Raw genomic sequence first — 13,356 nt, 5'->3', positions numbered from 1 at the left:
TTGAATATAACCACCTAAATCAGGATTAAAAAAAACCAGAAGCCAATACACTTGTGCTGGTTAGAAACAGAGTGAATTCAGCATGAATTCAAGTTTATCCTCTTCCAGGGGAAAAGGGCATCCTTAATGCTTATGAGTTCTTAGTAACATTATGCCATCATTTAAAAAGCACTTTTCCATATCAATTTGACTTAACTTTTAAAGCTTAGTTTTAGAGCTTAGTTTTCTAACATAAATTGAGAACAAGTGGAAAAAAACCCAAGCAAAACATGTAATCAGACAGTCTTCTGATTTAATTGACCCAAACAAATTCCTGTCCTGTCTACTATAATTCATGTTTTAAGTTGTTTTCTGAGTGGTATTTGTTTGTTTGTTTGACAAAAGGATCAACATCCTCACGTAAAGAAGCACTTTTGTATCAGATCTGGTTTTTTGCTTTTTTTACTGCACCAGATTGGACCCTTACAAATTCTTTCGCACAGAATGAAATCACACTGACACATATTATTTCTGAAAACAGACTTCTGAGGATCTACTCTAAATCCACAGATGCTTAAGTGTTCCTGTACCATGTCTGAAAGCCTTAAACCTGCACTTACATTGTTCCCATTAACATCTAGATACATGAAATACCATTTTGTGGTATTTCATGGAAACAAAGGTTCATATCCATAACACTTTTCTGCTTTATCCATGGCATCCCTCTCTGGGACATTGTATCCCTATTTCAAATGTCCTGATGACTTTTTCTCAGGGAAATTCTGCAGAAAAAAGAGGAATTTGCACTTTTGATACTAGAGTGCGTGGGAGACAAACTAGTCACGTGCAACAGCTGCAGCAAAGCTATTTGTGGTCTAAAATAGGCCAGACGGGCTTAGAAAAGAAATGTGCAAAGAAAAAAGTGTTTGCTGAGGTGTTACTGCAGCAGTAAAATCACTATATTTAGCTTACACAGCCTGTGAATGAACACTCTTGCAAAAAACCTACTCCCTGAAATGAAAGAAGAAAAAGAAATACTCACAGAAAATATCTGAGGATTTCTTTTATCTTTTCTCAGGGAACTGTGTCTCCGTATTTGCTATTATTGATCTCTTTATGAAACCTTGCATTTTTGGCTTACTGTAATTGAGAAAGTGAGTGAATCATGCTCTGAAATCATAAAGTTTCATATACTGTGAGTGGAAAATAATTAACTAATTAAAAATGGTTCATATAGTACTTCATGAGTCACAGATTGTGCGTAATATGATGCCAAGTCAACATGTGCAGTGTTTAGCTCTTGAACTCCATTTTGTCCCCATTTGTAAAAAAAAGTGAGCCTTATGCCAGATTCTCAAATCAAACAGAAATTTGAGAGCCCAACCTTGTTTTTCTCCCCCATATCCATTGTGCAACATTGCCCATTTTCAGTGCTATCCTCCCCAGTTTGCTAAATTATGTTAAATAAAATTTCCGTGGCTAAAACAACACTGGAAGTTCTTTAAATCACTCTTTACCAGCCCAGAGGATAGCAAGTTTCTTAACAATGGTAAGTATCATGTTTTACTCACTGACTCCAAAAGGCTGCAATTCCAAAGTGGAAAGAAATGAGACAAACCCCGTACTTGTTGGCAGTTCCAATTTTGGTACATGTCTTTCAAAGCTATCATAATGTCAGACAAAAATGTCTCACCAAATTTGTTTCATCATGAGATGCTTCATTTCCAAATGAAGATCTGTTCTGTCTTTCCTGAAAGCCAGATATGTACGATATACAAGTTTAGTCACAGTGAGCTGAACAGGTTACATTTTTGTAAGCTTCATGTTAAAATATTAACAAGCTATCATTATATATATTATCTGAGGTGTAATTATCTTTTATGACCTTTTCAGTGTATTCCTGTTATATCTTTTAATACAGAACAATTACTATTAATTAATGGTTGCGGATGAAACAGACAAGCCACGTTAGATTGCAACTATCAATGCAAGGAGCCTTGTTGCTTTAAGCACAGATCCAGATGAGTCATTAAAAAGTTCTAATGAATAAGAAGGCAATAGGCAGGAATTTTGATATAGAATGGTATAGTACTCAGGAAGCTACAGTACTAATAATCCATGTTATCCTTAAATTCTCTGACTGCATGAATCATTTTACTCAGAAACAGCGAGGGAAAAATTGCACTTCACTTTTGTCAAATGGCTCTATGGCAACTGAGAAGAGAAGTATTTGTGTTAATTCTTCTACTGAATTTACTATTGAGTAGCACAAGAGTTATTTCATCATCCTTTCAATGTTCTTAATCTCATTAGAATTGCCTAAAAAGCTGCATCATGGAACAGTTTTAAAGTGAATTTGTTCTCCCTATACAGAACATACGTGACTGAGATAGGTTATTTTATTTTGTAAAAGAAAACCAGTACTTTGGAGGTTAAAACAGCAGTATTCTCTCTGCTTAAGCATCTCAGAACAACAGCAATAGAATTCTTACTGTGAATTCTGTATACACTCTGCTATTTTGAGATTCGAAGAGTTGCAGTACATTTTTTTTTTTTGTGACAGCTTAGTTCACAGCATTATATTTTGCCACAGAAATTTAGGAACTGAGCCAAAATGGAGGCAGTGGAAACGTTCCCATTGACGTCAGTGAGCCTTGGATAAGGCCCCAGACGGCTAAGGACTAGGATTGTCAACTTACAATTAATGTAATTAATGCATCTACACTGGCCCTAGAGCAGTCCAGGCATAAAATTCCTCTTTTGCTGTTAGAATTTAGCATCTTTTACTAGGAACTTTGAGAAAACACAAATTAAAAAGGGAAGGAAAAAAAGCAGGGGGGTGGAGGGAGGGGTGGGCAGGAGAAGAGAAAGGAGGAAAACATCTACAGGTTTTTGAGGATAAACAAGAAGCTAGTACTCAAGCCTCTGTATAAGCTGTTAATTGTTGATCTCTAATATAACAGAATAATAACATTCAGCAATGCAATGCCAGTAGACACAAAGGTAGTTTCCATTCACAGTTCAAGGCTATTGCCTTGAAGGGTCTGAAACCTTTTTCAATGAAACTAAGGTGTCTGAAAAGAAAGGAGGAGTGTGAATCTAGAGACGGAATTACAGTGATACAGTAAAATAAACATTTCAGTTGGTAAGAGAGTTGTTTCTGATATTTTAATATGCTTAATACAAGTATTTTTGAGGGGTTGAAAAAGTTAACTAATGCAGTGTGTCTTATAGAGAATCACTAGCTAATATTGCAGGCAACAGCTTTAGTAAAACTAACAAAGTGAACAGACAAAATGTATTATACTATTTCCTTATTGCTTTTATATTCTAAGCCTTTTTGTTTTTACATAATAACATGTTTGGTCTCTCTACTTCAGAATTTGAGCTTCCATTTATTTATTTTTTCATGTTTTATGTCACTTATGTTTAATTCTGTAAAAAATACACTTATTTTTCAGTTAATTAGATACCATATCTTTGTGGGAAAGACACATTGTTTCAATGGGTTGCAACTCATAAGTACCTAGTACTCATACTGAGATCAATCACAGTTACATGTCACAATAATGTTATGTATGATTAATGCTGAATGATTAGTTCATAGGTTCATTTCATGAAATTTTCCAAATATTAACAATAGGGTCTCATATTCTAGTACTTCCTCAGACACTTATGGAATTTAAAAGCCTCAACTCATTAGTAAATATCAAAGCCCTAGTAGGAAGGTTCATATGATGAAATCATGTAATCAGATGTCCACATAAACAAGCTAATGAACATCTGAGCCATTTTTATTATTGTAACAGAATATTTAGTTTGAAAGAACAAAGGTCTTCTGTACATTAATTACTCACTTCATATAGAAGGTAGTTTTATTTTACTGTGTTGTACAGAAATCATACTGGTAGTAATACCCATTTCAAAGAAATAGCTGGTTTTGTAAAATCTTTACTTACCCTGTGGAGAGTAGCAACACTTTCAGGAAATGTTTTAGGCTCCTGAAGAATCTGAGAAACATCTGCTTCAATGAAAATATTTTCCTTCTGAAATGCTGAACATTTAGCACTTACCCATAGGCATTTCATAGCTGTAAGAAACCATGGATGATAAAAATCAGTTGGAACTTGGGAAAAATAGTTTGACTTATTGTTCTTGACTACAGAAAATTACAGTGCAAATGTAGGGGGAAAAGTGCATGTTGCAAAATGGGATAATGCTAGAATTAGGGTATTTAGGAGTACATCACTGTATACCCATTTCAGTAGTACAGGATATTATGTATGTCACTAAATTAATCACAATGTCTTTGACAACATAATGGAGGAAATAGAGTCACTTTCGTCATTCCTTCTGTGGATGAATCAGCCAACTGGCTTCCAACGCCACAAGCAAAACCAGTTGGAATTAATAACTTTTCTAAGAAAAGTAATTTCCTGAATTTGGGTATAGTTTCAGCAAATTCAAAGTTAAGAAAAAAAGGAGGGAGGGAAAGGAAAAAAAAATAAGCCAAGTAGGTAGGTGAGTTTAAAATAGTTTTTTTAATTTGACATTTTCAAAAGAAAATATTTCAACTTAAGTATGTTTTTAATTTTAAATTGTTTTTAACTTCTGAAGTATATGAGAAATTATCCAAATAAATGCAAGTATTTCCACATCTGAAAAAGATGCCCAGCTACAACTGTAATCTTTTCTTTCTTCACCATGCAACATTTCTGGACCAGCCACTGAACCAAAACAGCTACTATTTGAAAAGATCTCCCTCCAGTTCCTCTAGGGACTATTAGCTGGCAGTGGTATGATCATGTCCCCACTATGTGAACTAGGTTGAAATATCGAGGTAGGGACTGGTGGGATACAGCCACATATAAAATAAGGAATTGTCTATCTGGTAAGGAAAATATCTAGATGCATCTCTGAAGCGTTTCTAATAGCACAAGTGAAGATAGAGAGTATGTTCACTTTGTTGTGTTCATCCTTCTCATTGTCTCCGTTTTGTCTCCCTAAAGACATGGAATCGAACTTTGCAATGTGAAAGGCACAATATCTTTCAAATATGATGGAAAAATTAAAAGATCCAACACCAAAACATCAACAATAACAAAACACACACAAAACCAGAAAAAAAAATACCCAAACCCACAGAATTTCTGGAAGTATGGTTATCAAGGACCAAGTGCACTCTATTACTGTCTGATATCCAGCTGAAAAACCAAAGGCTTCTGAAAAACCTCTATATGTGAGTTTATAAAAGCTTGAATATAAGGACACATTTAGGGGAAAAGCTGGAAGCTCTTAGAAAAGCTGGAATTCATGTAGAAAAGAGCAGAGCAGTGTTAAATATCTGTTTCTAAGGGACACAAATAACAAATTTTCCATGATAATGACTGCACTGACACCTTAGAGCAATTTAGAAAATTACTGCCTATTTAATTATTTTGAAAGTTTTTTCTCTTTTTTCTTTTTTTTTTTTTTTTTGTAATGTTGAATTCATCCTATGAAATATTATTTATGTATATAACAAATGAATGAATGACTCACTAAAGAAAATGAGTGGCTCACCACTTCCAGGGGGAAATATAATAGAGTGAAGATTGTGTTGAAGAAAATACATTAATACATAAACAGTGTTATCTTAAGCTCCTTACAAAAAGGGAAAACAAAAGAGAAAACTTCTGCAGCTGGAAAATGGGAATACCAACAGCCCTCTTCCAGAATCAGCCAGGAAAGATAAGGGATCTCCTCTCACATACAAGAATTAGGAAACCTGAAAAACATATCCCCAAGCAGACACTGAAGCATAGTATTTCTCAGCAATAATACGTATTCAGTAATCTGGGACAGGATTTGTACAGGTCCTGTTTCCCACCTGAACAATGAATTTGGTGAAGAGAAACATGTTCCATCAAATGTCTTCTTTTGGACTACTAGCCATTGATTCAGCCCCTCTTCATATGAATGAAGTACTTCGATATCTCAGAAATATTCTATGTTCCATAGCCAGAGTGCAAATTCAGTAAAAGAAGAGTAATTAACAAGCTTTTACAAACATGGGTCATGTCAATTTATTTAGAGTTTTTCTCCTGCTTTCATTACTTTTTTTCAAATAGAATTTTAACTTCCAACATTAAAAACAAGAAAATAAAATGGGTCCTCCTAAACTTCTCAAAACCAAAATATCAGGTTATTTATAGGTATCTTAACATGTAGAATATGCATTTTGCTGATTACTTTTAGTTGCCTTGAGTATATTTTTTTGCTGGAGACATGACTGACTTCAACATCTGATTGTAGTGGTTTTCAGTGTGAAACTGCTGTTTAGCAGCTCTAAATTCCCTTAAAAAAGGGATACAGAAAGATTTCCATAAAGCTACTTTAATTCCATTCACTCTCATTTCTAGACATTTCCTGTACTTCTATCTGACAGTGTCCTTGCATTCTGTTACCATTCTTAACAGGTGAAATCATTATAAATCTTGGATGTTTAAACTGATCTAAACCCTGTTGTAAAGGTCAGCTGACAACAGAGGAAATCAATAAAAAACAAATTAAGAAGACATGGATTTTGTCTAATTGGCTCATGTTTCCACAGTATGTGATAGCATGTTCTTGAAAATGCAAAACTCACTGTTATAAGTCAACTCTTGCAAATGATTTCTTTCTTTTTTCTGGTCTAAAAAAAAAAATAATAAAAAAAAATATATATACTTTAAAATATCTGGCTCCATAGTAAGTATATAAAAAAAACAAAACAAAACAAAACAAGGATAGATCTTAAGGAGATTAGGCAGCAAAAAACAAATATATTTTCCTGAAAAAGAAGTTACTATATTATATTTGATATTTTCATGCTCAGTGAAAGAGTGATTGCAGTCACTTCTTCAGAATTAAATTAACTGAGCTCTGTGAACTGACTGCTACAGATGAGATAATCTGACAATTACAAATATATGAAATAGGAGTAGTCATTAAGAAATAAAGATGTGAGTCCAGCACTCCAGGAGAAGAAACAATAGGAGTACATCACACCTCAGTCAATGACTTAGAACCTGTTTTGTGATATTGTGCTTTTGTTTCTTTAGCACAGGGCACTAAAGCCCTGAGAGGCAATAAATTCTTATACACTTAGCAATTATGTGGGATTTTGCAGATTTTTTAATATTATTATTATTATTTTTCATACATAAAATGGGGAAACCCACTTATATTGTCAAATCTTCGACACCTTTAGAGACTCCACTTTGTTCCCTACTAAACCTTGAATGCTTGAACTGGGTTTGTTGCTTTTTCTCCTTTGCTCTCCTGCAGGACATTATGATATCACTGACCAAAAATTTGGACCCATCTGCAAAAGGACATTTAATAAAATTAAACTGAACTAATTGAAGGTGTGAACTGAGCTGCATCATCCAATTATTACACTGCTGTTTATGTCACACAAATACTTGACTAAATAACTAAAATAACTCAAGGCCATGCTTCTGACAAGGAACGTCCATTCAGTTGTAATAGACTGCAGTCTAACTTCACACCTTCAGCTAATTCTTCCTAATTTCCCCAGTGTCTCTGTTTGGAAAAATATCCTGGAGGCACACTAATCCTTGAATCAGCTACACAATCTTTGTAATACAAAATTGGCTACAAGCCCGGAACTTCTGGTCTCCGATTTTCTCTTTCATGCAGCATTTTTTCTTCTAATATTCCAGACAAGTAAAGTCCAGATGTTTTCTGCTGTTTAAGAAAGCAAACACAAGACACCCTTAGGCATTCAGTCCTTTACTTACAAAAGTCCCATTAAATTTGGGCTATTTCATTTGACAATCATAGATACTGTTTGTCTTTGAATTTCTTTTCAAATAGTAAATATTGCTTAGTACTTTAGGGCTTGCATATCTTTAAATAGAATAGGACACTTAATTACCATGTCCTCCATCACTGATTTGTATTTCTAGAGCATGCAGGGTTTGAAACGGTTAAACTGCTTACCCAGCTGGTCAAACTGACTATTTGTTCTACAAATAGTAGCTACAGATCTCTATTACAACAAATACTGGGTCCAAGTAATTTTTTTTCAAATGTTACTACTCCCTGTAATAATTTATCAATTACACATTTTAAAACAAGAAACTCTAAGAAAAAAAAAAAGATAAAACCTGACTTTAATACTTGTACAGCATTATATTCACTTCTTAATTCTCCTTCCCAGCCATCTTCATATATCTGTGGCTGCATCTAAATTTCTTGAGACATTTCTTGAATAAATAATTTTATCTATCACTCCTAGTTATTAATAATCCAGCCCTATATTTCTCATTAAAACCAACAGCTTTTTTGATTCTTTTTGATCCAGGGCATATTTATTAACCAGGAAAAAAGAAATTCCACTACAAAGTATGTCATTGTCACCATTTCATGCATCTTTTCTGTGCAGTTTTTCTCCTTGCCCATCTATGTACTGCCAAATTACACTTAGGGAATCAAGATTTTTTTACCTGTCTCTAATGTAATTTTGTTTCACACTTAATTACATTTGAACTACATCTTAATAAACTTTATACATTATATCACAGTGCAGTAAGGGAGTAATATGGTGGATTTCTGGATTAGGACAATAATCAGGAACATATATTCACTGGTAATATCACCTATGGTCAAGAGAGCTGGGCAAGACATGGCTCCCAAGACAGTGGAGAGCAATAGGCTCTGCTCTTCCCTTCCCTTCTTCCCTTTTAATATTTTCCCTCCTTTGTATATTGCCTTCATAAATTCTACCTGATGCTTCAAAACTGAAAACACATTCCATTCTCTAAGAGCACTTATTATTTCTGCTTGAGTAAAATTATTTCTGTTTGAGTAAAATTTTCTGACTCCCTGATTTTTCCACAGAGGTTTTCCCCCTTCAGGGTAACCACTGGAATTGCAAGCTTCTATCTGCAACTCCCTAGGAAATAAAGAGTAGTATGAAATAAATGCTAATAAAATCCCCAATATAAAAAAAACCAACCCTCTAAGATATCTAAATTGATACAAGCATCAGCAAATCAGTGTCAAATGATTTTATCCCTGCAGCAAAGGAACTGAAATAGCATAAAAGTAAGACCCTATAGAAACAAAATTGGACAGCAGTCCAGTATTCCTCAAGAGTTTATTTTCTTTTCCCCCTTCTTACTACCCCGTTTTTAAGGCTACCATCTGGGGTAGACATTTGTGTGAAACTTCTGTAGAGGATGCAAACTGGGAATGTGTTGATGGAAAGCCACTGGGGAGTTCTACTGTCAATAAACAAACTGGAAAAGGTGCTTTCTTTCTTTGGCCCTCCAGAGAAACCAAAGGATCATTTGTACAAATTGGTTTAAAGCTAGTATGTTTTCCCCTTTTTCCTCACTGAGTATTGCTGAAGTGATGTATGGTTTCCTCCTGAACATTCACAAACCTCAGCTGGGAATTTACAAGGATGGATTCTGCCCATGTGTGCAGGCTTGCCTACGTCCATTTGGGCTTCAGAGGATAATTGCTCATTTTTACAAATGCTTTAAAGTCCATTGAAAATAATAATGGAAAATAATTTCTGATTCTGTAATAATTTTAAGGTTAGTGTTGTTTTTGCAGCTGAATTTGTTTTGTTTATATGTCCCATTAAAAGAAAAAACCTTCTGCCTCTTCTAAGAAAACATCATTAGCTCACTGACACACCCATATATCACCAGCTAGGGAAGAAAGGATGAAATATGGCATTGCATGAGCAAGCCATGGGTTAGAAAACATTTACTTAGAAGATTTTACTTCTGGTTGGTAATCATGTACAGGCTATTTTTTCAATGCCTTAGTGTCATATGTTTTTAGGACAAAGACATTGCAATACAATTTTTTTTCACTGAATCTTCTGTGATTTTTCACTGACATATTTGACTTAATTCTGTGTGTTTTTTCTTTTCTGCTAGTTAGTTTCCAATTTTAAACACTTTTTTCTTAACTTCATCCTTAAAGAATTGTGCAGCAAAGTGGACCAAGCCTTACAGTACACCTATATAGTACAATGACACTCCAAAAGCATTTTGCAAGTGGAGAAAGCTAGCTAACCTACTTTTGGCATGTAACAACTATTCTACACTGACCTTCTATATTGCTACTATAAATTCCCCATCCTTCAGTTTTTTGTAGGGAAACCATGTCATCTTACTCCATTTCTTAAAAAGTGAAGCTGTATATCTACTATATATCCATATTACTTTAGGGGCTACATGTTCAAGCTGAAAAAGACTGGAACCAAAGTGTTAAAATTGCTTACAGCATATATAAGACTTTGGCAGGTGGTGCTATGTGATGGATTTAGTTGCAATTATAATGTTCTTGGAAATATCAAACTGCAAAAAATCACTTTGTGTCTTTGTCAAAGGCAAAAAATTAGAATTAGAATTTAAACATCGAGCAAACAAATTTGATCTGCACTACAACAGTTGTGTATATACATTTTTTTCTTCCATGACACTGAAAATTCTCAATTATATCGCATTTCATAAGTAACTTCTGATTAAGAAGATTTTCTTCAAACAAAACTTGCTGCTTGAAAGGAAAAGAAGAAGTTACCTTCTCCTAACTTTACCCTTTTTTCTCTTATGCTAAAGGGTCACAATAATTTTTGGGGGGAAAAAAGGAAACAAAGAAACAAACAAAAACCCAATGAAAAGAACCTTAGAAGTTTATCTAGTCCAACCTCTTGTTTCATGACAGAATTAATTATCTGTAAATCCTTCACAGTATGTTTGACCAACTGGTTTAAACTATCAGTTAAACTTTTGGGTTCTTCTCATTCTTCACTGTCCTTACAATTATATTTGATTCTTATCTAAACTGCTTGAATCTGCTTTAATTTAGCATTGTGCTGCCTATTGTTTATTTCTCCTCAGAAGTAGATTGAGAGAAATGTTGTGGTCCTTTCCTATTTGTAGATAACACTATAATGTTGGAAGACTTCTGTTAGTCCACAGTTTTTTCATCTCCAAACTGAATAAACATTTCTTTCAACTTTTCATCTAAGGTCACATTTTCAAAGTTTCCAACACTTTTTGCTGTTCTCATCCATAAAATTTCCAATGGCATTTCTTCAATGTGATACCCAAAAGAGGATAAAATACTCCAGGTGCTACTAATGCTGCAGTACTAGGTAGAATGGACATGTTAAACTGAATGTACTATTTTATCCAGTTCCCAAAATGCTTGGTTTATCAGCAGTCTCAAATTTTGGTTCACATTCAGTTAGAATTCACAGTAAGCAGGATCCTCTTTTCAGGAACTAGTACTATTTAGGAATAATTCCCCAACCTTTGTTTTCACATTTGATAATTTCTGCCAAGGACAGAACTTTGCATATATTTAAAACACAGAAAACCCCAGGAATTTCAACAATAGTGATAATAATACTGGCCCTACTACTAATAATATACCAACTATTATTATTTCTCCAATTGACTAAGATACTTTGAATTTACACACCTATCTTCTGAAAAAGTTGTAGCTACAATTCACTTGCAACTGCGGAAGAGTTCAATGAACATATAATTTATTCTAATTTTCCTTGTTGAAATACAGAACAGTACCAGAATTAAAGATCAGTGAAAACCTCCAATGAACACATCCTTTCAGTGGGACAGATGGCAATTGATTCCTATTCTCGATACAGCTAACCCGTCAGCTTTGCACCCATCTTAAAGCATGTTTCCCTAACTTACTTGGAAGCTCCTTAAACAAAAAGAGGTATAAAAGAAGACATTGTCTGAAATAATGTATTTATTGACATCATCTTGTTTAAATTCACTCTAAGTGCTAACTCCCTCACTGGAACATAAAATTAAGTTTAATTTGAAACAGCATAGTGCATCTGACTAGATGGCAAATAAGTTGAAAAGCCATAAAACCTTTTTCTAAATTGATACTTAATTTGAAAAGAAGTCTGTGCTACCTAGCACTCAGATATCATCATCATCATTATAACAGAGTCCAGAATAGCATAAAGAAAATACATGAGTGAGAGAACATGGTTCAGAAAAAGTATTCCAAGTTAGAGCTATGTCACCAGGTTGTATAATAGAATTTCCCTGAACTATGGCTTAGAATATAACTTGAAAGAAATACTAAAGACTATCACATATATTTCTAAAAAGTGTAAAGATCAAGTCTAGTTTTCAATGGCTATTTCTTCACACAGAAATAGCACAGCTGACACTAAGGTTTTAAGTAAAGATAGAAGCAGTCAGCTGAAATAAAGGTCAAGAAATAGCTCTGGAAAAAACACAGATTATTTTTATCCTCTGTTTTGATATTGAAGACAAGTTCACGGCCTTCCCTAGTGCACCACTATTGGATAATTGAGATTACTCAGACTGAAGCAAATATTCATGACATAGTAGGGACAGGGACACCCTGTGAGTTCTCTGAAAGCACAGTAGCAATATCAAAACAATTTTCCTCAGTCCATTTGCCTTTAAAACCTCACAAGAAGTATTGAGATACTGTCATATATTCAAATAACTTGAATTTTGTCAGAGGGGGTCTTTTGCTAATTTATAAATTTAATTATCTTTTAAGAGGTTCACCTTCTGTAATTAAGAAATTGCATGGAAAAATAATTATGTACAGAATAGTATTCACAAGATCTCGAAATATGCAGAGACATACTTACAAGGAAGCAGAATTTCATCTTTGCAATTAGTTTTGACTGAGTTTGAAATGCATTGCTTGCATCTTTAGACACCATCTTGTGTGTAACAGAGCTGACACACCCTGATTGTGCTATGCTATTAAACTGTTTCAGGACAGTTCCAAAATGTAATAAATTAGACTTTTAAACATAAAGTAAATTGTAGATTGAGAGATTTCTTTCTTCAAGTCCTGCAATGCAGGAAATACATTACAAATAACTGCTTTTTAAGCACCCTTTGCTAAAGAAATCAACCATCAAAGCAGCATGGCTGAGGATTTTGGAACACCTAGAAATGCTTTTCTCTGCTGGAGAGCTGAAAGTGTAATCTCGGCCTTGGCATATACAGGCACTGGAAGAGAACTCCCCACAAAGGTTTGAAAAGTCCCTTCTCTCTTCTTCTGCAAGCCAGCCTGCAAAACCTAACCCCTGATGTGAAAAAACCTGAACATGTGCACAGAGAGATCTCTGACTGCCATGTCTAACATCACTTCTCTTTTCATTCCATTCCATCAGTCTCTACCCATCTCATGTCTCTTCTTTTACTATGTGCATCAGTGCAGTCAGGCAGATACCCTTTTTATTCTGTAATTGTATGCTCTGTATCACCAAGGAATCTCAGGCTTGATTATGGCTCCAAGGTGCTGCTGTAGCAGAAATAATTCTGTAGTAGAAAAGGA

At 34.4% G+C, this 13,356-nt stretch overlaps 1 long non-coding RNA gene across 1 annotated transcript in view; it reads right to left on the bottom strand.

Moving 5' to 3' along the window:
• Nucleotides 1-1,674: 1,674 nt before the first annotated feature.
• LOC120504211 overlaps nucleotides 1,675-13,356 on the bottom strand; it is a 36,319-nt gene continuing 24,637 nt past the window's right edge. Inside the window, exons 4-5 of the long non-coding RNA XR_005627972.1 lie at nucleotides 3,939-4,069; nucleotides 1,675-1,729 (exon numbers count right to left, since the gene is read on the bottom strand). This is a non-coding gene — a long non-coding RNA (uncharacterized LOC120504211). The remainder of the gene's footprint in view (nucleotides 1,730-3,938; nucleotides 4,070-13,356) is intronic.

This window comes from Passer montanus, unplaced genomic scaffold (genome assembly GCF_014805655.1).
Source record: "Passer montanus isolate IOZ18808 unplaced genomic scaffold, ASM1480565v1 scaffold10, whole genome shotgun sequence".
Classification (NCBI taxonomy): Eukaryota; Metazoa; Chordata; class Aves; order Passeriformes; family Passeridae; genus Passer; species Passer montanus.
The sequence above is the reverse complement of the archived record's forward strand: the minus strand, read 5'-3'. Positions and strand labels throughout refer to the sequence as shown.